Raw genomic sequence first — 27,714 nt, forward strand, 5'->3', positions numbered from 1 at the left:
TGGAAGGGACTCCAAAGAGAATTTTAAAAAAATAATTAAGCGTATTAAAATTATATTTATGGAGCAGCTGACAGGATTATACTTATTGCCTTTGGTAAAATGGCTATTAGTGATTATAAACACTACTTATAATGGCAAATATGTTCTACGTTGACTAGTGACCAGCTATTAACCAATGCAAGAGACAAAATGAGAACTAGAAGCCTTGATATAAAGACTTAGGTAATATCTCTCTAAAAGGGGATTTTCAAAAACCCAAAGTCATTTATTAGAATGAAAATGAATTTGGCAGAAAGTACACTGGCCCACCTGGAAGTCAGAGATCTGAGTTTTATTTGGCCACCGCCACGGATTCACCACGCAATCCCTCATATATCCCATTATCTCCCTGGATGAGAGTTTACTTATCTTTAAAATGAAATGATGGAACTAAGGGCTCACGAATATTCCATCAGCCCTGACATGCTCTGATCAGGGTACTATCATTCTTACCAGTGTCGCAGAGACTGTCACCTGCTTCCTCCAACATCCATTTTTTCCCTTCCTCCTTAGAAACAAATCTTGATACTTTTAACAGGGCATAATTTGTCCTGGAATAAAAGAGAACATTTCTCAGTTTTCTTGTAGCATGGTGTGGTCATGTAACAGATCACATCATGGAACTAAGGTCATGGAACTAAAACAAAAAAAAACAAACAAAAAAAAAGAAGCAAATGAGTTGGCATGGGACTTTGGGAAGCTAACTGAAGCTTTTTCCTCCTTTAGGTCCAAGACTCAGATGTGCTGGCTTAAGCCAGAGAATCACCTTGGACATGAACTGACGTTGAGAATGGAAGCCATTGCCTAGATGACAGAACAAGGGCAACATCTTGGGTCTCCCTAATGATACCACAGAGTCACCATATATGTCCTGGTGGCCTGTTCTGTGCTGCTTTTACATGAGAGAGAAGTTCACATCTCTCTTCTTTAGGCAATGACATTTTTTTTTTCTGTTAAAGGCAGCTATATTGAATTCTAATTGATGCAGTCAATAAAATGTGATTACTCGTTGTTGTAAAATAACTACAACTACCAATTATTTTGCACTTAGTAGATGCCAGACACAGTGCTAAGTGTTTTATGGACATTGCTTGATTTGATTTGCACAACGAGAATACTTATGAGTTAGGTATTATTATCTATAATTTACAAATGGGGAAATGGGAGCTTAGAAATATTAAAGAGTATCTACAAGGCCATGTAGCTTATGTGACAGAGCCTAGATTCTAAACCAGATTGGGATGATTCCAAAACTTATTTTCTCAATCAATATCACCAGTTTAATGCAGTCATTATTCCCTGTGGGTCAAAGATGCACAAAGAGCACAGTGTTAGCTAGTATTTCAAGAAAGCCTTATACAATTGTCAAGACATAGACAACATTAAATGCAATCTATTCCCTGAACAAAATGAGGAGACAAAGATCCATCATGGTTACTATAACACTGATAATAACCGTCCCCAAACCTTACCTACCTAGGTCATCAAACATTTTACCTTTACGAGGTCAAACATAGAAAGTAACATTATCTAATAGTAAAGATTCTGTTGGGGATTAAATATGACGATGTACAGAAAGTGTGTAGTAGAGTACCAGGTTCACAATAGGTGCTCAATAAATGGTATCTTGTAGCATTATTATTTAAAAGATCCATAGTGATGTTGTGAAAACTTGGGAGAGTCAGAAATATTAGGTTCAAATACAACCTCTGCAACTTGGTGATTATGTGGATACAGTCCAGTCATTTAATTTTTTGGCATGTAGTTTCCTAAGGAGTGGGTTACTTATCTTACAGAATTGTGATCGAGGACAGCGTCTCCCTTCCCGATGGCCGACATGTTTCAGAATCCCAGCAAATGGAAACATTAATATTTACTATTGTCCTCACAGGATTTAAATCAACTTATTTGCCAACAGTTCTTTTCTTGGAGGTGGGGGTGTCGCCCAACTCCCATGGGAGAGTGTTTGCTGTGGGTGTGGCTGCACTACAGCAACGTGTGTCTGGAATTAAGAGGCTACTGAGGTTGGCTTCAGCTGGAGGCTGCCGGCTGCAGTACATCCTGTGGCAAGGCGGCACCCTGGGCCCTTCGGCTGGGCCTGCCTGACTGCTTTGCAGTTCAGGTTTGTCTCGTTCAATTTTTGTTTCTGTATATGAGATGGTCTCCTTTCTACCTTTGCACTATAGCCAAGGCCATTCCAACCTCGGTGGGGCAGCGGGAAGACTTTGGGGTCCTTGTGGGAAACAGAGCGTAACTGCTGTGGGAGAGAAGGACCAGGCCAGCTGTGACCGTACACAGAGGGCACCCCATGTGACAGCACTGTCATGTATTTGTTGCTCGTTCTCTTGGCAAATCTTCACTTTGTTGAGAAACTTGTTTCATAGAAATCAAATAAGAAAATAATACAGAGTGAAAACAAGGCTTTTCTTAGGTAAATAACACTTACTTAATTCCTTCTGACACTAACAATTTATTTAGAACGCTATTAGAAGTTCTAAAGTTATTAAGTTATTAAGTCAAAACCTCGTGCAAAGTTCTAAACTAGTAAAAAAAACAAAAACAAAACCAAAAAAACCATTTTCCCGTCTCCCCTTCCTCCTTTCCCCTCCATGCCAGGTGTTTATCTCAGGTCTAAATATCCATAATACCACTTTTTCTTCCATTTTAAAATTCCCAAATTTGTCCTCTTCGCTGATGGAAAAAAGGGTGACTCTAAACTCCTGCTTCTAGGCTGCTAGGGATTAGATGGAATGCACTGGAAGCCTGGAGAGGACAGGTGACTACTGACTCTACCCTTGCACATCACAGCTCTCCTCTCTCAACCTACTGCCCCAGGAAAGGCATGCTTTGCCTGTGTGGGAGGGAGCTGAGGAAGTCTGAGCCATCCACAACCGACCATCTGAAATCACTTTCCCAGGGAGCCGAAGACGCACATGGCCAGACACTGCTCTGCTTTTCAAAGAGTGAGTCCTCTCTTGTTTCCTAACTGCCACTTAAAAACTCCAGACAAAAATTAAACTGTTGATACATGCAACCGAGCCTTAGCATGGAATAACTTCTTTCAAAGAGATAGCAGTTTTTTGGGGGTGGGGGGTGGGTGGGTTGCTAAATTGTGATGTGAAATCAAGGTCAATTTTCTTTGATAATAAATATGTATAAATCAGAAAGGCTGATAATACTACAACAGGAAAAGAATGTAGAGCATTTGGGGGCTTAATTGTGCTTCCATTCTTTTTTACGACTGTGTACTTTGAAGGAAAACGCCAAGTTCTGTTTAGGTCTTTTGTTGAAAATAATTTCCAAAGACCTACCTTACCTGAGTCTTTCTCCTGCTTTGCTTTTCTATTACCATTAGAATTACCCTGCCGGGTATTAGAATTAGAATTAGAATCAGAATAAGAATTGTGCCCCTGCCGGGATATCACAAACAGCAGTGGTGTTTGCTTACTTCTAGCCCATTGCACATCTTCTTTAACCTAGAATTAACCATGTTTTATTTAAATCATCAGTGAATTAACCAAACTGCAAAAAGAATATTTTAATCTCTGTTCAATGGGTTTTCTCTGATCTAGAAAAAAATATGCTTTATGATGGAACTCATGAAAACTAATACATGGGGCGTCTGAGCGGCTCAGCTTGTTAAGCAACCGACTCTTGATTTTGGCTCAAGTCATGATATCGTGGTTTGTGAGTTCGAGCCCCCCATAGGGCTCTGAACTGACAGCATGGAGCCTGCTTGGGATTCTCTGTCTCCCTCTGTCTCTGCCTCACTCCCTCTCTCTCTCTCCCTCTCTGTCAAATAATAAAAATAAAAATAAAAATCAAATCAAATCAAATAAACAAACTTAAAAAAAGAAAACCGATATTTATCTCTGGCTTTCCTCTGCTCTAAATGTTGTGTGACTTTTAAGGCATTCAAAGATTTCTAAGCCAGTTTATACCTTGACTTTTCTTAGAACTCTATAGTTTCTTTTGTGGTATCTGAAGACTGACCTGGGCATAGAGTTTCTGTGCGCATGCAAAAAGCATGAGCGCCAAGACCAGAAACCAAAGTCCACACGCCTGTCTTCCCGTGGCAACTTCTGCCCCCCACACTGGGCCCACGTCACAGCCCCTGGGGTTCCAAGTGAGCAAATGGGAGCCTTGCTTTCTTTTTGCTCCTGGGCATGAGTTGGTTGTGGTCACAGTCACACAGTCATCCTCACTGGGGTCACCTTTCCCCCTCCGGACTATGTCCCCAGGTCTCCTCACTTCCTGGCCCCTTCTTTCCCTTCTGCCTCAGTTTCCCAACATGCTCCTGGTCTTTAAAGAGCCCAATGGTTATGACTCCCAAGGAAGTCAAATGACTAACATGTATGCTATAATATTTTTTGAGTGAGATGGCAAATATGGGAGAGAGAAGGGTTAAAGATTTACCTTGGACAAAACTCAACTTTGGAATTTTCATACATTTGTTTATATATTAGCTCCTGTCTACATGGGTGAAGGTAAGGGAGAGGAAGGGAGGGGCTGGTGGCCAGGAGAACAGAGGGAGCGAATCCTGCAGAGTTGCTTTCTGCAGCAGCTCAGAGGCCTGGGATCTGGGCTAGGCTGGGCGGCCAGCTAGCTCCTCCTTCAGACAGACAGTCTCCTCCACTCCCTCCTTCTCAGCTCTGGCCCTTACATCAGAGAGTGTGGAGTAAGCATTTTCTCTCACTGCCGGGGGGCATTTACGAAACTGGCTCGTTCTCCACACACCCCACCCCGCCCCCAACAACCCCGCCTATTTTTTTTAATCACAAACTGGAGTGAGGGGAAATACTCATTGTTGGGAAGTTAGATCTTCTCACAAGGTCAGTTTGTGCCTATTACCCAATGAGAAGAGAACAATTTGAGCAAATGATCACATTTAATTAGAAAAAGAATGAGGCTTAGCTCATAATGACAATGGGCAATTTGAGTAATTAAAATTATTTTAGAAAAGCATTGATTTCTTCTAAATTAAAATATGCCCAGAAGCTATATATATACATATGTGTGTGTGTGTGTGTGTGTGTGTGTGTGTATATTCAGATAACTTTTTTGTTATTCAGTCTTTCTCATTTTAAACCACTTGTGAACTGACTTTTCCATTTATGCAAGAGGATGTTCTATATCTCAGAATAATAATTGAAAATGCCCCCATAAATACTTTAAATTTATGAGGTTCTCACTGGCTAAACTACAATTCCTTTAGTGTAACAGCTGAAGAAAAGCATAGAATTCTAGAGAAAACAGTTCTTGGCTTTAACTTCTTTATGTTCAGCAGCCTTATTATTGTCAAAATTCCCCAAATTAAAATGTAAAACTCCGCTTCTTGGCTGGGCTCGGTTACTTAACCTTAATAAAATATAAGAGTCTGTTTCATTAATCGGAAACATACCAGACACAGTGCATGAATTTTATCTTCCACTCTGTCCTTTGTATTTCAGAATGATGATAATAATAATAATAAAAATCCTAGGATTTGGCAGCCAGACAATTGTGTTCTCTTTGTTTCTATCATGTTCCTATGTAAAATGAATTTCTCAGACAGACTAAATGCCTTAAGGGGCAAAAATTCCAATGATCCTCTCCCCTGGAAATCTTTAAAAATAGAATAAACTTTCATTTGTCTGGGTGTGGTTTAAGCACCGTCTGTCTTTGGCAGAGGGATGGTTTAGTTGACCTACTGATGTTGCTTTAAGCTGCATGATCACTTAGGGGGAGAATTTTCCTTTAATCCTTGCCAGATTCAATTTATCACAACAATGCATGCTCTTACAGATGTAGTAAAACAAAAAAGGGGGTGCAATCTTCTTTTCCCCTGTAAAGTAATAAAACAATTTCTCAAATTTGAGAAACTAAGATTAAATCAAGAAAATGTTTGATTTGTTTCCCCCTCTTCAAACTTCTACTGAAAGATAGTGAAATATGATAAATAGCATGCTTTTTAAGACAAGATGTTTTCAAACAACTGGACCAAATCAACAAAACGGAACCATATGCTTCATGAAGACCACCTTCATATTCCTCACAGGAACCTGAAGCTGGGCATCTGGACAGAGGTGGGGGGAGGCACTGACCATGCCAAGGGGTGCTGATGGGCACTGACAGAATGGGGAGTGGGAGAGGGCTGGGGAAAGTGTTTTCACAGATACGGAACCACCAGTGTCAGCCCAGGCCCTTGTTATATGTGCGTCATGTGCCCTCCTGTTGACCGCCCAGACACTCTGTGGACAGCCACAAATTCCCCAGAAGGCCAACTGCACCCCCCCCCCCAAACCCTTGCACCTGGAATCATTATATAATGAAAGTTTCCACTTTCCTCAGAAACACCAAGGGAAAAAAATAGTGTTATTATGTCAGTACGTTGCTCATTAACACATATACACACACGGAGGCCTAAGAGTGGGTCAGTTTTTTAAAACTATTATTTATAGTCAAATTCTAAGTCAAATGTATTCAAGTGTTCACCAATTCCTTCTCTCTCTCTCTCTCTTTTAAACTTTATTTTGAGAGAGAGAGAGAGAGAGAGAGAGAGAGAGAGAGAGAGGCAGAGAGACAGGGAGACAGAATCCCAAGCAGGCTCTGTCCTCAGGGTTTGATCTCAAGAAGGGTGAGATCATGACCTGGCAGAGATCAACAGTCAGACGCTTAACCAACTGAGCCACCCAGGCACCCCTTTTTCTTTCTCTTTCAAGAGAGAAGCCAAAGTTTGTTTTTAACCATCAAGCTTTATTTAGGTATTATTTCCTTATCTGAAAATACACCCGTTGTATGTGTGGAGATCAATGTTTTTTAGTGAATTTATAAAACTGTGTAATCATCACTACACCCCAGTTTTAAAATGTTTTCCTGCACTTCAATAAGTTCCTCATGTCCATTTGTAGTCAATCGCCTCTCCGATCCCCAGCCCCAGGCCAAGCACTGACTGCTTTCAGCTCTACAGATATGCTTGTTCTAAAAATTTTATCCAAAAATTGTTTCTTGGCCTTTCGGCTAAGATCATGTGTAAAAATTTTACACAAATCAAATAATACAACAGGGGGTCTTTTTTTGAATGCTTCTTTCACTTAGATGATTTTGATGTTCACCTGTGTTGTATATGTGTCAGTAGCTGATGCCTTTTTATTGCTGAACAGTATGAACAGTATGCCAATGTATAGATATACAGCATTGCTTTTGTTATCAGTTCACTAGTTGGTAGACATTTGGGCTTCTGATTTTGGATTACCATGAATACGCTGCTGCGAACATTCAGTTGCAAGCTTTGTGCAGATTTAAGTTTACACTGTTCTTGGGTAGATAGCCAAGAGTGGAATTTTTATTCCAGATGCTAAGTTTATATTTAACTTTTTAAAAGAAACATTGCTTTCCAAAGTGATCGCATCATTTTACATTCCCTTCCGCAATGTATGAGGATTCCAATTGTTCCTCGTCAACACTTGTTATTATCTGAATTTTGATTAGAGCCATTCTAGAGTGCGTGAAGTTATGTCTTACTATGATTTTGCTTTGCATTTACCTAAAGATTTATGATGTTAAGCATCTTTCCAAATGCTTACTGGATATTTTTTATATTTTCTTTGGGCAAATGTCTATTCATATCCTTTACCCATTTTTAAATTGGGTTGTTTGTTTTAAAGTTTTATTTTTTATTTGAGAGGGACAGAAGCAGTATGAGCGGGGAGGGGCAGAGAGAGAGGGAGAAAGGGAATCCCAAGCAGGCTCTGTGCTGCTGACTCAGAGCTTGATGTGGGGCTTGAACCCATGGAACCGTGAGATCATGACCTGAGCCAAGACCGAGTTGGATGCTTGGACTGAGCCACCCAGTCACCCACTGAGTTGGACTGAGCCACCCAGCCACCACAGGGTTGTTTGGTTTTTTTATTATGAGTTGTAGATGTTGTCAACTGAAAGGAAGGCACTCAGGGTAGGTTAGTAAATGCTTTATTCATTGCCTTAGTAAGAACACAGCCCAGGAAACAGTCCTTCGCATTGCTCTGAAGAATAGCTCTGGAGTTATAGGGGATTATATGTCAACAGGGGAATGGGGTTTACACGCCTGCAAACACTTCTCCAAATATTTGTGTGTCACAAGGCATACGGTTTGGTTGATAAAATTAAGGTTTACTGATTTCCACAGAGACATGTGTAAGACCCCTAGGTGAGCTTAATAAATTATGTTTCTATCATAATTGATTATTCAAAAATATCATTTGCATGCCTCTGCTTAACTGATTTTCCAGTTCTTCCTGTTATGTTTTTAAGTTTTTATTTTTAATTCCAGTTAGTTAACACACAGTATTATATTAGCTTCAGGTATATAATACACTAATTTAACACTTCCATACATCACCCTGCATTCATCACAGGTGCACTACTTAATCCCTATCACCTAGTTCACCCATGCCCCCCACCCACCTCCCTCCCTTCTGTCAACCTTTGTTCTCTACAGTTAAGAGTCTCTTGGTTTGCCTCTCTCTTTTGTTTCCCCTTTCCTTGTTTTGTTTTTTAAATTCCACATATGAGTGAAATGATATGGTATCTGTCTTTCTCTGACTGACTTATTTTGTTTAGCAATATAATCTCCAGCTCTGTGTCATTATAAATGACAATATTTCATTCTTTATGGCTGAATTATATTGCATTATATAATGCATTGATAGGCATTCTTCTTTTGTTGTTGTTGTTGAAGTTTCCTTTTTCTTAATAATTTATTTATTTTTTAATTTACATCCAAGTTAGTTAGCATATAGTGCAACAATGATTTCAGGAGTAGATTCCTTAATGCCCCTTACCCATTTAGCCCATCCCCCCTCCCACAACCCCTCTAGCAACCCTCTGTTTGTTCTCCATATTTAAGGGTCTCTTATGTTTTGTCCCCCTCCCTGTTTTTATATTATTTTTGGTTCCCTTCCCTTATGTTTACCTGTATTGGATCTTAAAGTCCTCATATGAGTGAAGTCATATGATTTTTGTCTTTCTCTGACTAATTTCACTTAGCATAATACATTCTAGTTCCATCCACGTGGTTGCAAATGGCAAGATTTCATTCTTTTTGACTCCCAAGTAATACTCCATTGTATATATATACCACTTCTTCTTTATCCATTCATCCATCGATGGACATTTGGGCTCTTCCCATACTTTGGCTATTGTCGATAGTGCTGCTATAAACATTGGGGTGCATGTGCCCCTTCGAAACAGCACACCTGTATCCCTTGGATAAATACCTAGTAGTGCAATTGCGGGGTTGTAGGGTAGTTCTATTTTTAATTTTTTGAGGAACCTTCATACTGCTTTCCAGAGTGGCTGAACCAGTTTGCATTCCCACCAGCTGTGCAAAACAGATATTTCTCTGCATCCTTGCCAACATCTGTTGCTGCCTGAGTCGTTAGTGTTAGCCATTCTGTCAGATATGAGGTGGTATATCTCATTGCCACCACTTCTTCTTTACCTATTCATCAGGTGATGGAAAGTATGGCTGTTTCCATCATTTGGCTATTGCAGATAATGCTACTATAAACATGTACATCTATCCCTTTGAATTTGCATTTTTGTATTCTTTAGGTAAATACCTGGTAATGCAATGGCTGTATCACAAGGAAGTTCTATTTTTAACTTTTTGAGGAACCTCCACACTGTTTTCCAGAATGGCTGCACCAGTTTGCATTCCCATGAACAGTGCAATAGGGTTCCCCTTTCTCCACATCCTCACCAACATCTGTTGTTTCTTGTGTTGTTGATTTTAGCCATTCTAACAGGTTGGGGTGGTATCTTATTGTGGTTTTGACTTGTATTTCTCAGATGATGAGTGACATTGAGCATCTTTTCATGTATCTGTTAGCCATTTGGCTGTATTCTTTGGAAAAATGTCTATTCATGACTTCTGCACATTTTTTAATTGGATTATTTGTTTTTGGGTGTTGAGTTTTATAAGCTCTTTACATATTTTGGATAGTAATCCTTTATTGAATATGCCATTTGCAAATATCTTCTCCAATTCTGTAGGCTGCCTTTTAATTTTGTTGATGTTTCCTTCCCTGTGCAGAAGCTTTTTATCTTGATTATGTCCTAATAATTTATTTCGTTTTGGTTTCCCTTGCCTCTGGAGACATACCTAGAAAGAAGTCAGTAAGGCTGATGTCAAACAGGTTGCTGCCTGTGTTCTCCTATAGGATTTTTATGTTTTCATGTCTCACATTTAGGTATTTAATCCATTTTGAATTTATTTTTGCGTCTGGTGTAAAAAAGTGGCCCAGTTTCATTCTTTTGCATGTAACTGTCCAATTTTCCCGACATCATTTTTTGAGGAGACTTTTTCCCATTGGATATTCTTTCCTTCTTTGTCAAAGAGTTATTGCTATAGGTTCATTTCTGGGTTTTCTATTCTGTTCTATTGATCTAGCTGCCTTTTCCCCCCCATACCATACTGTTTTGATAACTACAGCTATGTAATATAACTTGAAGTTGGGAATTGTGATGCCTCTAGCTTTCTTTTCTTTTTCAAGATGGCTTTGGCTATTTGGGGTCTTTTGGGTTCCATACAAATTTTAGGATTGTTTGTTCTAGCTCTGTGAAAAATGCTGTTGGCATTTTGATAGGTACTGCATTAAATGTGTAGATCTCTTTGGGAAATATAGATATTTGAACAATATTTGTTCTTCCAATCCACGAGCATGGAATGTCTTTCCATTTCTTTGTGTCCTCTTAAATTTCTTTCATCAGTGTTTTATAGTTGTCAGAGTACAGGTCTTTCACCTCTTTGGTTAGGTTTATTCCTTGGTATCTGATTTGTTTTTGGTGCAACTAAAAATGAGTTTGATTCCTTAATTTCTCTTTCTGCTGCTTCATTATTGGTGTATAGAAATGCAACAGATTTCTGTATGTGGATTTTGTATCCTGCAACTTTATTGAATTCCTTTATCAGTGCTAGTAGGTTTTTGGTGGAATATTTCAAGTTTTCTATATAGAGTATCATGTCATCGGCAAATAGTGAAAGTTTTACTTCTTCCATACAGATCTGGATGCTTTTTATTTCTTTGTGTTATCTGGTTGCTGTTGCTAGGACTTCCAGTACTGTGTTGAATAATAATGGTGAGAGGGAACATCCTTGTCTTGTTCCCCACTGTAGAGGAAAGCTCTCAGTTTTTCCCCACTGAGGATGATATTAGCCATGGGTTTTTCATACATGGGCTTTATATGTTGAGGTATGTTCCCTCTAAACTTACTTGGATGAGGGGTTGTTTTTTTTTTTTTTTAATCACAAATCGATGTTGAACTTTGTCAAATGCTTTTTCTGCATCTATTGAAATGGTCATATGGTTCTTATCCTTTCTTGTATTAATGTAGTGTATTATGTTGATTGATTTGTGAATATTGAACCACTCTTGCAACTCAGAAAGAAATCCCACTTGATCATGGTGAATGATTTTTTAATGTATTGTTGGATCCAGTTTGCTACAATTTTATTGACAATTTTTGCATCTGTGTTCATCAGGGATATAGCCTGTAGTTCTCTTTTTTAGTAGTCTTTACCTGGTTTTGGTATCAGGGTAATGCTGGCCTCATAGAATGAATTTGGAAGTTTTTCTTCCTTTTCTTTTTGGAATAGTTTGAGAAGAATAGGTATTAACTCTTCTTTAAATGTTTGGTAGAATTCGCCTCTTAAGCCATCTGGCCCTGGAATTTTGTTTGGAGGTTTTTTGATTACTCATTCAATTTATCTGCTGGTTTATGGTCTGTTCAGGTTTTCTATTTCTTCCTGTTTAACTTTCATAATTCATATGTTTCTAGGAATTTATACATTTCTTCCAAGTTGTCCAATTTGTTGGTATCTAGTTTTTCAAAGTATTCACTTATAATTGTTTGTATTTCTGTGAGTGTTGGTTGTTATTTTTCCTCTTTCATTTGTAATTTTATTTATTTGGGTATTGTCTCTTTTTCGACAAGTATGGCTAGAGGTTTATCAAATTTATTATTTTTTTCAAAGAACCATTTCCTGGTTTCATTGATCTGTTCTATTTTTTGTTTGTTTTTTTGTTTTAGTTCCAATATGATTTATTTCTGCTCTAATATTTATTATTTCCTTCCTTCTGCTGGCTTTAGGCTTCGTTTATTGTTCTTTTCTTGCTTCTTTAGGTATAAGGTTAGGGCGTTTGAGATTTTTCTTTCTTCTTTAGGTAGTTCTGTGTTGCTATATACTTTCCTCTTAGGACCACTTTTTTTCTGCATCCCAAAGGTTTGGGCCATTGTATTTTTTAAAATTTTCTTCTTTGATTTCCTGTTGATCTATTCATTGTTTACTAGCATGTTGTTTAACCTCCATGTATTTGTGGTCTTTCCAAATTTTTTCTTGTGGGTGACTTCTCATTTATAGCATTGTGATCAGAAAAATTTGAATGGTATGATTTCAAGTTTTTGGTATCAGGGTAATGCTGGCCTCATAGAATGAATTTGGAAGTTTTCCCTCCTTTTCTTTTTGAGGCCTGATTTGTGACCTAATATATGATCTATTCTGGAGAATGTCCCATGAGTACTTGGGAAACATGTGTATTCTGTTGTTTTAGGATGGAATGTTTTGAATATATCAGGTCCAGTGTGTCATTAAAAGCCATTGTTTCCTTCTTTGTTTTCTGTTTAGATGATCTGTGCATTGATGCAAGTGGAGTGTTAAAGCCCTCTACTATTATTGTATCAGTATCAATTTGTTACTTTATGTTTATTATTGTTTTATATATTTGGGGGCTGCCATGTTGGGTGAAAAAATATTTACAGTTGTTAGATCTTCTTGTTGGATTGTCCCTTTTATTATGGTGTAATGCCCTCCTTTATCTCTTGTTACAACCTTTGTTTTAAAGTCTAGTTTGTCCAATATAAGTATTGCTTTCTTTTGCATTCATTAGTGTGACAGACGTTTCCCCATCCCCTCACTTTCAGTCTGCAGGTGTCTTTCAGTCCAAAATGAGCCTCTTGTAGGCAGCATATAGATGTGTCTTCTTTTTTGTCCATTCTGACACCCTACGTCTTTTGATTAGAGCATTTAGTCCACTTACATTCAAAGTAATTACTGATTTATAGTTACTGTCATTTTATTACTTGTTGTTTCTGAACATTTTCTGTAATCCTTTCTTGTCTTTGTTAGTTTTAGTCTCTCCTTTGCACTCAGTGAGTTCCCTTTAATATTTCTCGCGGGGCTGGTTTAGTGGTCATGAACTCCTTTAGTTTTTGTTTATCTAGGAAACTCTTTATCTCTCCTTCTATTCTGAATGATGGCTTTGCTGGACAGAGTATGCTTGGTTTTTTTCTATTCAGCAGATTCAGATTTTTCCTATTCAGCACTGTAAATATATCAAGCCATCCCCTTCTGGCTTGCCATGTTTCTGTTGAGAAATCTCCAGTAAGCCTTATGGGTCTTCCCTTGTAAGTTAAGGATGGCTTTTGCCTTGGTGCTTTTAAGATTTTTTTCTTTTTCACTATATTTTGCAAATTTACTTATAATATGCCTTGGTGTTGACCTGCTTTTGTTGATTTTGATGGGAGTTCTCTGTGCCTCCTGGATCTGGATATCTGTTTCCTTCCCCACATTAGAGAAGTGTTCAGCTATTACATCCTTAAGCAATTTTCTGCCCCCTTTTATTCTCTCTTCTTCTTCTGGGATTGTCATTACATTTGATAGAGTCACTGACTTCCCTAAGTCTATTCTCATGTTCCATAATTCTTTCTCTCCTTTGTTCAACTTCATTATTCTCCATTATTTTGTCTGCTAGGTCACTAATTTGTTCCTCTGCTTCTTCCAGCCTGCTCTTCATTGTATCAAGCCTGTTTCCAATCTCATTTTTTAAACTCTTTTATCTCTGTGGTAAGGGTATCCCTGATTTCTATCCTTTCTCAAGCCCAGTGAGTATCCTTATGATTGTTGCTTTAAATTCTCCATCAGGCATGTTACCATATCTATTTTGCTTAGATCTCTGGCCATGGCCTAATCTTATCCTCTCATTTGGGATAAATTCCTCCATCTTGGCATTTTGTCTAGGTCTCTGCCTTCATCTGTGTATTAGAAAAGACAGTTATGTTTTCTGCTGTTCAACATAATGTCTTTATGAAGAAGAGCTCATGTAGTGTCCACAGCCTGGCACTTCAGGGAGTGTCTCTGGTGTGTGCTGCCTGCACTCTGCTGTTGTGTTGTGGCTTCTCTGTCCTTCAGGCTGGTCGTCTGCAGAGGCTCTCCTCGCCTGTTGTGGGCAGTGTTTGGTCCTTGGCCTGAGTGTGGTGAGCTTTAACTAGGTGTGCTCTGGTCTGCTTGTGAAGTGATATCTGATACTACTTTCAGGAGAACTAAGGCCCTGCAGAACTCTCTGGTTGGGAGATGTGGTGTGGGCAGGGGTTTGTGCTGGTTTTCTGGGGGAAGGGCCCGCCCCATTGGGATAAAGGCAAACTTGGCAGAGAGGGGTAGTTTCACCACAGCACATGGGGTTGGGGCTTGGTATAAGCAAGTTAGGCAGCCAGTGTAGGTGCTGGCCTGCTTCCTGCAGGTGGCTCTATCTTTATGCTGAGGGGTAGGAGAGGGAAATGGCTCCAGTCAGCTCCTTTTTTCCCTTAAGAGGTGTCTCCATGAACACTGCCTCTCAGAGACATGCTCCAAGAAATCAGATAATTTCCCAGCTGTGTACCCCAGGCGTTTTTCAGATCATTGTTTCCATGCTGTCTGCTTCCGGGGTTTTTTGCCTGCCTACTTTCCAGGAGCAGCACAGTGCCCTCCGTGCTCTATCTCAGTCAAACTGCTGACTTTTAAAACTCTAGACTTTAAGCCCTACTAGTTGCAAGAACTCATGAAATTTAGCCCCTCTCATTTCCAAGCCAGTGGCCTTGGGGAAACTTTCTCCTTGTGCATTCCCCTGCATGCTCCTCTCTCTCTCACTCTTCTCTGTGCCCATGGCTCCCTCCTCTCCACAGTACCCACGATCCATTTCTCCCCTAAACTACATCTCTGCACTTCCTATCATCCCTGATGTGGCCTCTTCTCTCCCATTAGTCAAGGAGGTTGTTCTGCCAGGCTTCAGGTCTATTTCTGGGGTATTTAGGATGATTTAATAATTATCTAGTTGTATTCATGGGATGAGACAAGCCTCAGGTCCTTCTACTCCACCATCATCTCCCCTCTCCTATAAGCCAGTCCTTCCTGTTATTGGTATCTCCTTCAGGTATCAAGGAGTCACAGAAGGCACGGGGCATGGAAAGGTCACAAAAGGCTGACATCAGTCACCTACTACAGTTTTAGTGTACAATGTTCTTCATAGATTATGGATACAAATCCTTTGTAAGATACATGATTTGAAAATATTTTCTATCAGGCTAGGGCTTGTCTTTTAACTTCAATGGTATCTACTGAAAAACAAAAGTTTTAACATTTTGATGCAGTCCAATTTATCAATTCTTCTTTTATAGATCATGATTTTAATGTTACATCTAAGAAATCATTGCCTAACACAATTTCAAAAATATTTTAGCTCACATTTCCACTAGAATTTTTACAGATTTATCTCTTACATTTAGGTTTATGATCCGTTTTTCGTTGATTTCTGTGTATGGTGTCCTATAAAGATTTAAGATTATTATTATTGCTTTCTTTGCATATGAATATCCAATAATTCCATTGCCATTTGTTGAAAAAAATGTCCTTTCCCCATTGAATTTCTTTGGCTCTGTCAAAAATCAATGACCATAAATATTAGGTTTATTTCTGAACTTTCTATACTGTTCCATTGACCTATATGTCAATTTTTATGCTGATCATACTGCCTTGATTATTGTAGCTTTATAATAAGTTCTGAAGTTTATAATAAGTTCTGAAGTTCCCCTTTGTTCTTTTGTAAGTCATTATCCCTGTACTACTTCTTCCACTGTAGGCAATGGTTTAATTTCTAATCCTAGAAGATTATGAAAGAAGAGATCATCTTTTCCTTTACACTTCTCTCATGTGTTAGGATCTTCTTACTGGCTCTTATGTAAATCAGTTTTTGCAACATAACATACCACCTCAGAACTAGTGGCTTAATAGAACACACATTTATTTAGCCCACAACCCCAGGAGTCAGCAATTTGGGATGTGCTCAGCTGAGCAATTTGTTTTTCTCTGGCTCTTTTTCATGTGTCTGTGGTCAGCTGCCAGCCCCTTTGGTAGTTCTCCTTCCGGAGGTTGACTGGATGGCAGCTGGGGCAGTGGTGGGTAACTGGGTCATGTGTTTCTCACCATCCTCCAGGGTAGCCTGAGCTTGTTTCCATGGTGGCAGAGTACCAACAACTCTAGAAGGAAAACTTTTCAATTCTCTGCTAGCGTATCCTCTGTCCCATTGGCCAAAACCAGTAACAAAGCCAAGACTAACAATAATTTGGAAGAGTTTTGCCAAAAGTGAATACAAGGATGTATGAACTAATCGAAGGTACTGCTGGGGTCAATCTACCACAGGTTTTGGCAACATGGTGAAATTACCTGCTTCAAATATGAAGAGAACCAAATTTCTGAGTATGAACCAATCAAAATTTAGCAAACCAGTTATTTCAAAGTAACAGTTTGGGGTCACTGGGACTTATTCTTCCACAGATTTCCAATCCATAGAGCCCACATCTCATCCAGTAGCTAACACCAAAGACTAAGGACATAGGGAAAGAAAATGGTTCCTTATAATTTTCCTTAGGATCACAAAACTTTTAGATTGGGGAAACTAAAAGAGTCCAAAATATTTCCTCAATTAGAACATTTAGGGACCTTCAATTCCAACCCTTCCTATCTTAACATGATTTACTTTTAGAACAGAATAATCTTAGAGATCTTCAGGATCATAAAGACCAAACCTGAAGGTTGTACCTTAGAGCTTCATTGAAAGGGTAGTGCTCTTTACCTAAGTCTAAGCACCAGGGCATCCTGACATTAGGATTCACCACTCCTGTATAAATAATCAAACCACACAAGTGTTTTCCTGTATTTTTTTCTGGAAAAAACATCACAAGCAGCTATCAGCGTTTTGGTAGGAGATGAAGCTTTAATTCCTAGTTCATAATAGTCAAAATTAATTCATTTTTATCTTTTTTCTCACTATCTATGTTAGACTCTCTGCTGCCATCACTGTTATGAAAACATTTGGAATATTTTAGCAAATGCGTGGGCTTGGAAGTAGATGAGAGGCAGGAAGCTGCACGGTCTGGGCTCAGATTGGTGAGTTAAGATTACCTGCTTCAAGCTGTAAGTATTTGGTGAATAGTTTCAGTATGTTAGAACAGTAGCTATGGATTAAATATATTCTTGAAAAAAATTTTTAATGTTTATTTATTTTTGAGAGAGAGAGAGAGAGAGAGAGAGGGAGAGAGAGAGAGAGAGAATGAGTGGGGGAGGGACAGAGAAAGAGAAAGACAGAGAATCCAAAACAGTCTCCAGGCTCTGAGCTGATAGCACAGAGCCCAACATGGGGCTCAAACCCACAAACCGTGAGATCAGGACCTGAGCCGAAGTTGGATGCTTAACAACTGAGCTACCTAGACGCCCCTAAATATATTCTTTGGGTCAACCAGGAAAACTCACCACCTGTGACATTATATTGAAAACAATAATTTAGCAAATAGCTTTGCAAATATAATCTCTTTGAAAACTGGGGTAAATCTGAGTTGTCTTTATTTCAGAACATTATAGATAAAGCTGGATCAATATGAGAATTTGGAAAGACTTTTCTGGCTAACCTAACCAATTAAATCAATTCCATCCAGGCAATATAAGTAAAGTTGATTTTCTCCTCCTCAGGCAAGTTTGTTGATTAAAATGATTATTTTAGTATTTTATGGTGGGATTGCAGATGTGGAACTGGACCCTACAAATTTAAGTCATTGCCAGTCCAGATCACTTCAGGTGCCTAGTAAGACTAGTTGCTGTTTGTTTGTTTGTTTGTTTTTTAAGGTTTATTTATTCATTCTGAGAGAGAGACAGCATGAGTTGGGGAGGGGCAGAGAAAGAGGGAGAAAGAGAATCCCAAGCAAGCTCTGATACAGGGCTCAAACCCACAGACTGTGAGATATGACCTCAGCCGAAAACCAAGAGTTGGATGCTTAACTAACTGAGCCACCCAGGCACCCCAGGACTAGTTTCTTAATGTTGGTTGTCCTGGCTGTCATTGTATAAAGAAGCTTCTGAGGAAGTGAAGGCTTGTCCTTCGTCAGAGATAGGTGTAGTTGCTGCCTTGTAGAATGGAGGTTTAATTGAATCACCTGCGGGCTTCAGACTCTGTTTAAATATGTGGATGAAACAAGAAAGATGATGCCTGACAAAGACGAGTGGCTTTGTTAATTGAATTTGCAGTGGAAAATTTACAAGCTTTAATTAGTATAAAATAAGCCACAGAAATAAAGATAGTGATTAAAGCAGACTAATCTGATTAGAATCACAATGTGCGTTGTTACAGGCTAGTTGATGGTAGAGACTCCCCAGCGGAGTCTGGCCAGATGCAGGAACCCACTTGGAGGAAAAGGGTACTTTGCACCCAAGCCTGGAGCTGCCTGTTGGATCGCTAAATCATTTGGGGGGCGGGGGGGGGGATTATGCCGGAAAAACACTGTGAGAAGCGTGGGCACTGGTGAATTGATAAAAGCCTTCTTTCTGGGAGAAAGCCTATAAAATCCATGACCACCTGCAGTGAAGGGAGCTAAAATTAAACTTCAGAACCCTCACTAGCTGAGCAAGATTTCACCCAGCCTCTCAAAACTTCAAACTTATGAAAAGTCTGGAGAGTCAGAAGGTGGTTAAGTTGTCCATACTTTCTTAGTTCACACCCACACAATGAAAGCAGTGTCCATTCGAGACATTTAGACAAAGAATATCCAAGTATCCTGCGTGTTGAGAGAAATGTTAAATTCAATGCAGTACAAATCACAACATTAAATTACCATGTAAATCCTCTCCAATGTTCAGTTTCTTGATCTAACTTCTATCAAATTAATTTTAGTTTATGAGTGTAGGTAGATGGAAACTGTCCATTTCCCTTCCAGCAATTCCCAGTTCTCCCCCTATTTTCTAGTTTGTAAAGCTTCCAATCACCTCAAAGCTGAATGCTAAAACGGGTCACGTGTCTCCATTATTTTCTATGTGCATATGCGGCATCGTGCATGAGGCTCTCGTAATATTTAGATAGTCATGCACCAACAGAAACCATGACAGAACTTCACTTTTCAAACAAATCGTAACCAAAGTTTTTAGAAGATATTCAATTATATATTAAATAAAATGGCCTGGTTTATATTGACTTAGGCTTCTAATATTTGGTATCAACTATTTTAAATGTTTATTCCTTCAGTATGGGTTTATTATAAGAATAGATTTTCCTTCGGTGTTGCAAATGCTGAGACATAAGAAGAAATTCATTTTAAGTGGCTCGTCTTATGACAGAAGGTTATGGCCATTTCAAATCAAATCATTTAAAAAAAATAGACATTTTTATTGTTAATTTGATGGCATAGATTTCAGCCACAATTGTGTCACCGTGGTCTACTGAGATGATTTAGTTCAAAATAAACCAACATTCTTCACTATAGAGTTTTCATTAAAAATATCTACTAAAAGAAGAGAATTTTCTTTGGTGCTTATGGCTAGAATACAAAAAGGTGGAGCGAACGACTGCCAAAATATACTTGGATTAAGTTTATTAATTCACTTCGTTATCTGTATCTAATTCATCAACTATAATTCACAATATATAATTGATGTCTATCACAAAAGATGATATGAAGTTCAATTTCAATTGCACTGCTATGCATTTGATAACAGAAATGTTTTTGTCTCAGCCAATGAATGTTTGTTGAGAACCCCAGAAGATGCAGTATTCTGTCCTGTGCGTTGGTATCTTTTTCAAAGAATATATGTGATCTGGTGAATAGATAGGATACTTATCTTTCTTAGATTTTTAATAGAGACACACTGCTAATGTGTATTCAATACAGATATTTAGAGATACAAATAATAGCTAGGTAGGACATTGATTCTTTAAGTTCAGAGTCTGTTCTCCCTTCCTCCCTCTCAGTCTGAAAGCTCTTAGGTGGGGCTGAGCAAAGCGGGCAGCTGTAAGTGGCAAAGGCAGTGACACAGGACAGGTGTTGCTTGAGCAGGTCGAGGATGGTGTCTGCACTGACTGGGGTGGGGAGTTGAAGCCCCACTGAGAGGGGTTGGGATAAGCAGTTTTCCTGCACAGGGAAGGACAGGTGGAATGCTTATGGAAGCCCCAGAAATGGGTGGAGAAGACCGACTGGGTGAAGAGTCCACCTGTGGGATGATTATGGCCTGGCCTGTGGCGTTGGGGCTGTGGAGGGTGCAAAGGGCATGTGCATAGCCTGCCAAGGAATACAGAGCCCAAGAGGGAGGAGGAGGCTCCCTGTGTGCGGGCACCGGTGGTGCGAGCCACCATGGGATATGAGGGCTGAGAACAAGGTGAGGAGGGCACCCTGGTGGGAGACAAAGGTGATGGCAGCAGCATCTGTGTGCGGATTGGAGCCCTGCATGCAGACGGCACCTGTGCAGGGGCGAGGCGACTGTGGAGGGGGTGGTAAGGGAGCATCCACATGGGATTAGTGGTGCGGTGGTTTGCTGGGGGCACTGGTTACCCTGTGGTGACTGAGTGAATAAGAGAGTATAATGAAGATAAAGGGAGACAAGTTTCTCATCGTAAGAAACTGAGAAAGATAAAAAAAAAAAAAAAAGGGAACAAACCCATGGGGTTAATTTGGAATTATGGTATTGGTTTGAACTCATGGTTTTCAGTATGTAAGTATAGATAGATATATACCTATATAAATAAATATTGATCAGGATGTACGTGTGTGTGTATATCTATATCATATGTGCATGCACACACACACACACATATATTTACTACCTGTATCCAAAGAGAGAGCTTAAGAGCAATGATATTCTTGTGTCACCCAGATGCTGAAACCTAAAATCCATGCTCCAGTACAAGAACTGGGATGCCTTGGAGAAATGGCGGATTCTAGGACGGATCAGGATAATTACATAATAAATGTGAGGTATCTCAGTATGATGGAAGATAAGGAAGTACTCAAAAGAAAGAAGAGGACATTTCAAAAAGACATAGAAATCCAGATGGCCAAACAAGAGACAGGTTTAGCATCAAAACAAATAATAATAGTAAACATGTTCCTTACAGTAGACTACCAACTGCTTAAGGTATAAAAAGTAAGAGGAAAACCATGTGGCAACCATCATAATAATAATTCAGGCAAGAAACATCAATGGATGCAATGAAGTGGTAGAAAATTTGATGAAGAGTAGAATAGGCTCTTAAATTACCTTCACAAAGGGATGAAGAGTAATTTCTTCGGTAAAGAAATCTGCCACACAAAACTTAACCAAGTGATCAAGGTGAACATTAACACACAGGACAAAGCAAAATTACATAGCGCTTGATAGGGTGCAATGAGACCATAGCATCACATTCGCGATATCTCTGCCAAAAACAGATAACCCAAACATAATCATGAGGAAACATCAGACAGCCAGAGTGGAAGATATTTATCTGAACAACTGGCACGTAATTTTCGAAGTTACCAACGTCATGAAAGCCAAGGAAACCCCAAGGAACCGTTTGAGATTGCAGCAGATTCAAGAAACATGGTCACCAGATAGGGTCCTCAATTGGAACCTTTTGCTAAGACACATACTCTTGCCCAGTTGGGGAAGCTTGTATGTGGATTAAATGGTGGTAATAAATTAATATTAAGTTCTTTATTTTGTTTATTTATTAAAAAAAAATTTAATGTTTATTTTTGAGAGAAAGAGAGAGAGAGAGAGGGAAAGAAACAGAGTGTGAGCAAGGAAGGGGCAGAGAGAGAGGAAGACACAGAATCTAAAGCAGGCTCCAGGCTCCGAGTTCTTGCACAGAGCCCGCCTCTGGCCTCGAACGCATGAGCTGTGAGATCATGACCTGAGCTGAAGCTGGACGCTTAACTGACCGAGCCACCCAGACATCCCCTAGGTTCTTTATTTTGATTATTATATTGGGACTTTGCAGGAGAAAATATTACTTGTAGGAAGTACATTCTAAAATAACTGAAGGTAACGGGACACAGAGGCAGCAAAACTATTCTGAATGTTTGAAATCATTTCAAATCATTTCATTGAAAAAAAATATATCAGGAGTCTAAAACAGTCTGTTTTCCAGAGCTGCCTGTGTTATGACCTGGCTGTTTGAGGGAGGAGGACAAATCACTTCAACTCTTTATGTTTCTATTTCTTCACCTCTTAAATAAGGGAGCTGGACTAAAGCACCTCAAATCTCTTTAGAGATCTAATACCCTCAGGTTCTCAGGTGTCAATCAGGAACATTGTACTTAGGGGTTAGGCAAGAAGGGGTAAGTGGTAAAAAGCTCTGGAAGAGGAATCATCCTGGCTGCATTTTGTGAGAGTGGAGATTCGCTGTGTGCCAGAAAGAGGAAGAGGGATTGTGCAGGCAAGGAAAGTGCTCAAGCAAACAGTCTGAGCAGAAGTTACACAACAGGAAGAGACAAGATCTTATCTTTTTGCTGAAAGGCTTCTTGATTCCCCTCCTTCTCTTCATCCCACCTTCCTTCCTCCCTCTAGCAGTTATTAAGCAGTTCCCACATTCAAGGCACTGGGTGAAATACTGTGGAGGGTAGAGGCAGAAAGGATAGTTTCTGCTCTCAAATTGTCTTCAGTCTGGTAGAAGAGGAAACACATGGATAAAGCAACAGCAACCACAACACCAAAATCCCCCCCAAACTCTGCTTAAACTACACCAAGTTTGCCACTCTGAGGTTCAGAATTGAATTAGCCTCTTTCTTGTTCAAAAATCATTCTCCCTCCCCTCCCCCAAAGCATTCTTTCCCCTTATTTGACTGTTTTATAGACTAGGTGACATGTGGCATTGATAGCTGTATGTTTTATCAGGAAAAAAATAAGCCTTGGTCAAGTGAGCAGTACTCTACAGACTATCTGCTTAATGCCTCTAGGAATAAAATGGAATTTATCTCTTTGATTTTTAAACCTCAGAGAAACTCTGCTTCCCTTTTCCTACCACAGGAAAAACTGCAATTTAACAATTGATACATGAAATGATTAATTTTATTAGGGTAAAATTGTGAAATAAAATACAATGTGAATTGGGTTCCTCTTAATATAAGCCATTTTTTAAGCTGGTAAAATAATAATATGTATTAATTTATATAATATTGTTATAACACTGTACTGTGCATTATATTGTAACGTCAGGGAATTTGTATGTATGCCACTGAAAATCAGTAAGGGACTTAATCCACAAAATCCATATTATTTTCTTTATCAGTCGTTTTGGAAAAGACAGAAAATTATAGTGCTTGAATGAAATATGTTTTTAAAATGAATTTTCCAAATAAAATTTCCCCTAATGTTCATCCTTGTTCATTAAGCCCACATAAAAGGGACCAAAGCAACCATTAAGTGGAGGTTCAATGGCTCTCTGTTTAAAGCGAACACTACGGTTCCAACCCATAATGTGTCTATTGTTTTGGAAAATGCTAATTGTTAAATTGATTGTGATATTCATGTTCTGGCACTCCAGTTGAACACTGCACAATGCCCCATGTGATGATGGAGAAGAGCTTGCTGTTTGATGCACAGTGCTTGGCATGTCCACGTCTATCTCAGTTGTGAAAGGTTGTTTCAGGGCCTTGTTTTTCTAAATGTGAATGGCTCAGACAAGAGAACGGTAACACAAGATACTAAATTATGCTTATTCCTTTCATCAGTGAAGTCGCTCAGATGAATAGACGGGGAGCAAGGAAGCTGCATGTTACATATTTATAATGGATTCTGAGGGTGGCTGAGAAAGCCAACGCAGCATGGTTGAGTGCAGGATGTACTGGGAGTTGGGAACGTGGTTCTGGTCCTGCTCTGGCTCTCTCTGACTGTGATATTGGCACGTTACTCTTTGGGATCTTATCTAAGGAGAGAGGGTTAGGACAAAATATTTTCTGAGTCCCTTCCAGTGCTTTTAATATGAAATATCATCATGTTAAATTTCTCGCTTGTTACGGCACTTAATATGGAAAAAACTGACAAATAACTTCCAAGTAATTTTTCATCAGATAGATACCAAGTCCCTTTTATGTTCTGAGAACAGTGTCTATACCAAAAGTGTAGGATTAATACATGTAGCATGTGTTATCAGGAGTGTATAATTTAGCCTAATACTGGCAGACTAATGATAAATTTAGGGCGGTGATATTATAACAAGTCCCATAATATAACTAAATGTAATGCACGATCCCAGATTTGATGCTCAAACAGAAAATAAATATTGCTATAATGAACATTTGTTGGAAAAATTATACTGAATTAATATCAAATTTCCTGAGGGAGATAATTGTATTGTGGTTATTTGAGAGAATATCCTGGTTCTTAGGAGAGACATGCTGACATATTTGGGGTCATGATATCTGCAACCCAGTCCCAAATGATTCAGTAAAATGTATGTTTATACACACACGCTTATACATATGTATGAGAGAGGCTGAAAGCAAACACAGCAGAATGTTTACAATCGGTGAAAGTAGCATATGGATATTCCCCACCCCCTCTTTTTTTTGAGAGAGAGACAGCAAGAGGGGAGCGGAGGGGCAGAGGGAGAGAGAGAGAACCTCAAGCAGGCTCCACGCTCAGTGTGAAGCCTGACGCGGAGCTTGATCCCATGACCCTGGGATCATGACTTGAGCCGAAATCAAGAGCCAGATGCTCAATGGACTGAGCCACCCAGGTACTCTGGGTATTGCTTTATGATTCTTAAATCTTTTCTGAACATAATAGCTAGAAAAAGTAATGTGTGATAAAATGTTACAGGAATGCAAGGATAATTGCATGCAAGATAATTATAATAGCTAGTCTAATAAAACAGGATGTTAAACCATCTCATTTTATAAGTCTGCGGCCCCACAGATGAAACATATTGGTGACAAGTGTCCAGTGATTGATTGTGAAGAGTAGCTCCATTCTCATCGCCCCCCCCCCCCACTGGATGAGGTAAGATGTGGCCCAGATCATGTCCAGCTCATTGGTTTCTTCCAGCTCATAGGCAAGAAGATTATTCTGAGGCACAAGAATGGTTAAGTAACTTGCCCGAGGTCACACAGTAGGTAACAGACCAAGGAGTCAAAATCAGGCTTTGCCAAGTGGTCTCCTACCTTTACCACTCTATAGTGCCTCAAATAATCCTATGTGAACTCAGTTTGGATGTTTCATGTTTTCTTTTTCTTCTTTCTGTCTACTTTTGCAAGTTTAGTTTGGAACAAAAATGTCCAAAGGAGCTCAAACCATGGTTGGATTATTATTAGTGAATTAGACAAATTGAAACTTTGCTGATCGGATTACTTCCAGAACCCTGATCGTTGTGATTTGGCCTGTCATAATGATTGTAAATGGTTATCCTGATTTATCTGGTCATTGATTTTGAAGACTTTTAGAGCAATAAGATCGAGTATATGTAGCAAATTGGGTCTTTAAATATATTTTTTAATGCATATAAAATCTGTATATCTTATAGGAAATAACATCCAATCCATCATGAGGAGAACTGAGATTAAAATCGGAAGACTGAGGGGCGCCTGGGTGGCGCAATCGGTTAAGCGTCCGACTTCAGCCAGGTCACGATCTCGCGGTCCGTGAGTTCGAGCCCCGCGTCAGGCTCTGGGCTGATGGCTCGGAGCCTGGAGCCTGTTTCTGATTCTGTGTCTCCCTCTCTCTCTGCCCCTCCCCCGTTCATGCTCTGTCTCTGTCCCAAAAATTAAAAAAAAAAAAACAAAAAATAAACAAAAAATAAACGTTGAAAAAAAAAAATCGGAAGACTGATATTGAGCACACCTTCTCCGAGCTTTTCTGAGCGCGACTCTTCTAGGAATGGTGTCTCAGGAAAGATGCTAGATCAGCTTGAGGCAGGATAAGACTTCATTTTGAGTTTAGGGAGCTGTAAGTATTTTGGAAGATAGGAATAAAGTCATGAAATTTTCTTTTCACGTTCATAAAAATATAAGGCACGGTCACTTAGACAAAGACACTTTGGGGTGAAAATGGTGAATGCTCAAGAGCCTTTAGAAAAATTATCTACAAGGGTGCTTAGAAGAGGAGCTGGCATGGGAGGAGAGAGGTTACACTTTAAACTTAAAGGAATATGGTAATCTTTGGATCCTGCAATTTGGAGCAAACTAGTCTTGCATTTTATTCCTCTGATGTTTGTTTCTTTTCACTGTGAAGATTCAACCTTCAAAGCAGAACCTGACAGGTTGTGCTCTGCTCATCCAGCCTTCTGGGCATCTGTCTTCAGGTGAATTATAGCAGCAAATCTGGGAGTTCACTCCTGTTCTCGGTGCTCGTTCATCTCAACCAAGTGGCAGCAGAGGCCTTAAATGAGCCATACAGAAGTGCGTGCCACAAACATCTTCAACTGGGAGTTTTGAATAATGTTACTTTTAGGTTTTTAGAAAAGTTTTATCCTGTTCATCACGAAGCCTAATGAAACCCTATTTTGCATTCTGAGAGGAGGAATTGTAATGTGAATATGTCTCAGAATCCAAATTATTTAAGCAGTAATCCAAAGAAATTCCTTGTCAGAAGCAATATTATTTTGTACATGCTAGAGACGAGGAACCCTTGAGCGCTATCCCCCCAGAACTCTTGAACAGTGACTAGTGTATATATATCGTGAAGAGAGTTACGCCATTAATTCTTGACATGTAATGCATTCCTTTCTTTGTATCTGATATTATTTTTAATAGTATTTCTGTCAATTCTCTTGAGATAACAAGTTGTCTACATTGGAGAAATTTTTATTCATTTTGTCTGAAATTTATACCTTTTCCTCATTTTACTTTCTTTTTTTCAGTTTCACTGAGATGTAATTGATATACAGCACTCTATAAGGTTAAGGTGTATAGCATAATGACTTGACTTACACATGTTGTGAAATGATTCCCACAGTAGGTTTAGTTAACATCCAATATCTCATATAAATACAAAAAAAAAAAAAGGCTTTTTTTCCTTGTGATAAGAACTTTGAGGACTTCCTCTCCCAGAAACTTTCAAATATGCTGTATAGTTGTGTTAACTATAGTCACCATGTTATACATTCCATTCCCAGGCCTTGCTTATATTATAACTAGATGTTTCTACCCTTTGACCACCTTCCCCCATCTCCCCCACTCCTTGCCTCTGGTAACCACAAATCTGCTTTTTTTTTTTCCAGATTCTAGATGTGAGTGAGATCATGAAGTGTTTGTCTTTATCTTATGTCACTTAGCATAATGCCCTCAAGGTCCATCCATGTTGTTAAAAATGACAAAATTTCCTTCTTTTTTTTTATGGTTGAATAGATATTTTCCTTTTGCTGTTATCCTGTGACAAATACAGGCCATAATATGAATTAACCGTTGGTTGCATTTAATTGATTTATTATATAATGCTTGCTTTACTTTCTGGTTGGTTCATGTATATAAGTACTGTTTCTGTTCAGTTTGGGAGACATGCTGGGGCCTCAACAGAGAGGGGGGGAATTAAAGATATACACAGGATCAGGCTAAAGGAATTCTCCTGTGGAGAGCTGGTGGTCTGTACACGGGGAAGGCTGGTGTTTTATA

The 27,714-nt window shown here is 39.2% G+C and overlaps 1 long non-coding RNA gene across 1 annotated transcript in view; it reads right to left on the reverse strand.

Moving 5' to 3' along the window:
- Positions 1-467: 467 nt before the first annotated feature.
- LOC128776494 (uncharacterized) overlaps positions 468-27,714 on the reverse strand; it is a 51,178-nt gene continuing 23,931 nt past the window's right edge. The window contains exon 3 of the long non-coding RNA XR_008421556.1: positions 468-590. This is a non-coding gene — a long non-coding RNA (uncharacterized LOC128776494). The remainder of the gene's footprint in view (positions 591-27,714) is intronic.

This window comes from Panthera pardus, unplaced genomic scaffold (assembly GCF_024362965.1).
Source record: "Panthera pardus isolate Hobbes unplaced genomic scaffold, ASM2436296v1 HiC_scaffold_13, whole genome shotgun sequence".
Classification (NCBI taxonomy): domain Eukaryota; kingdom Metazoa; phylum Chordata; class Mammalia; order Carnivora; family Felidae; genus Panthera; species Panthera pardus.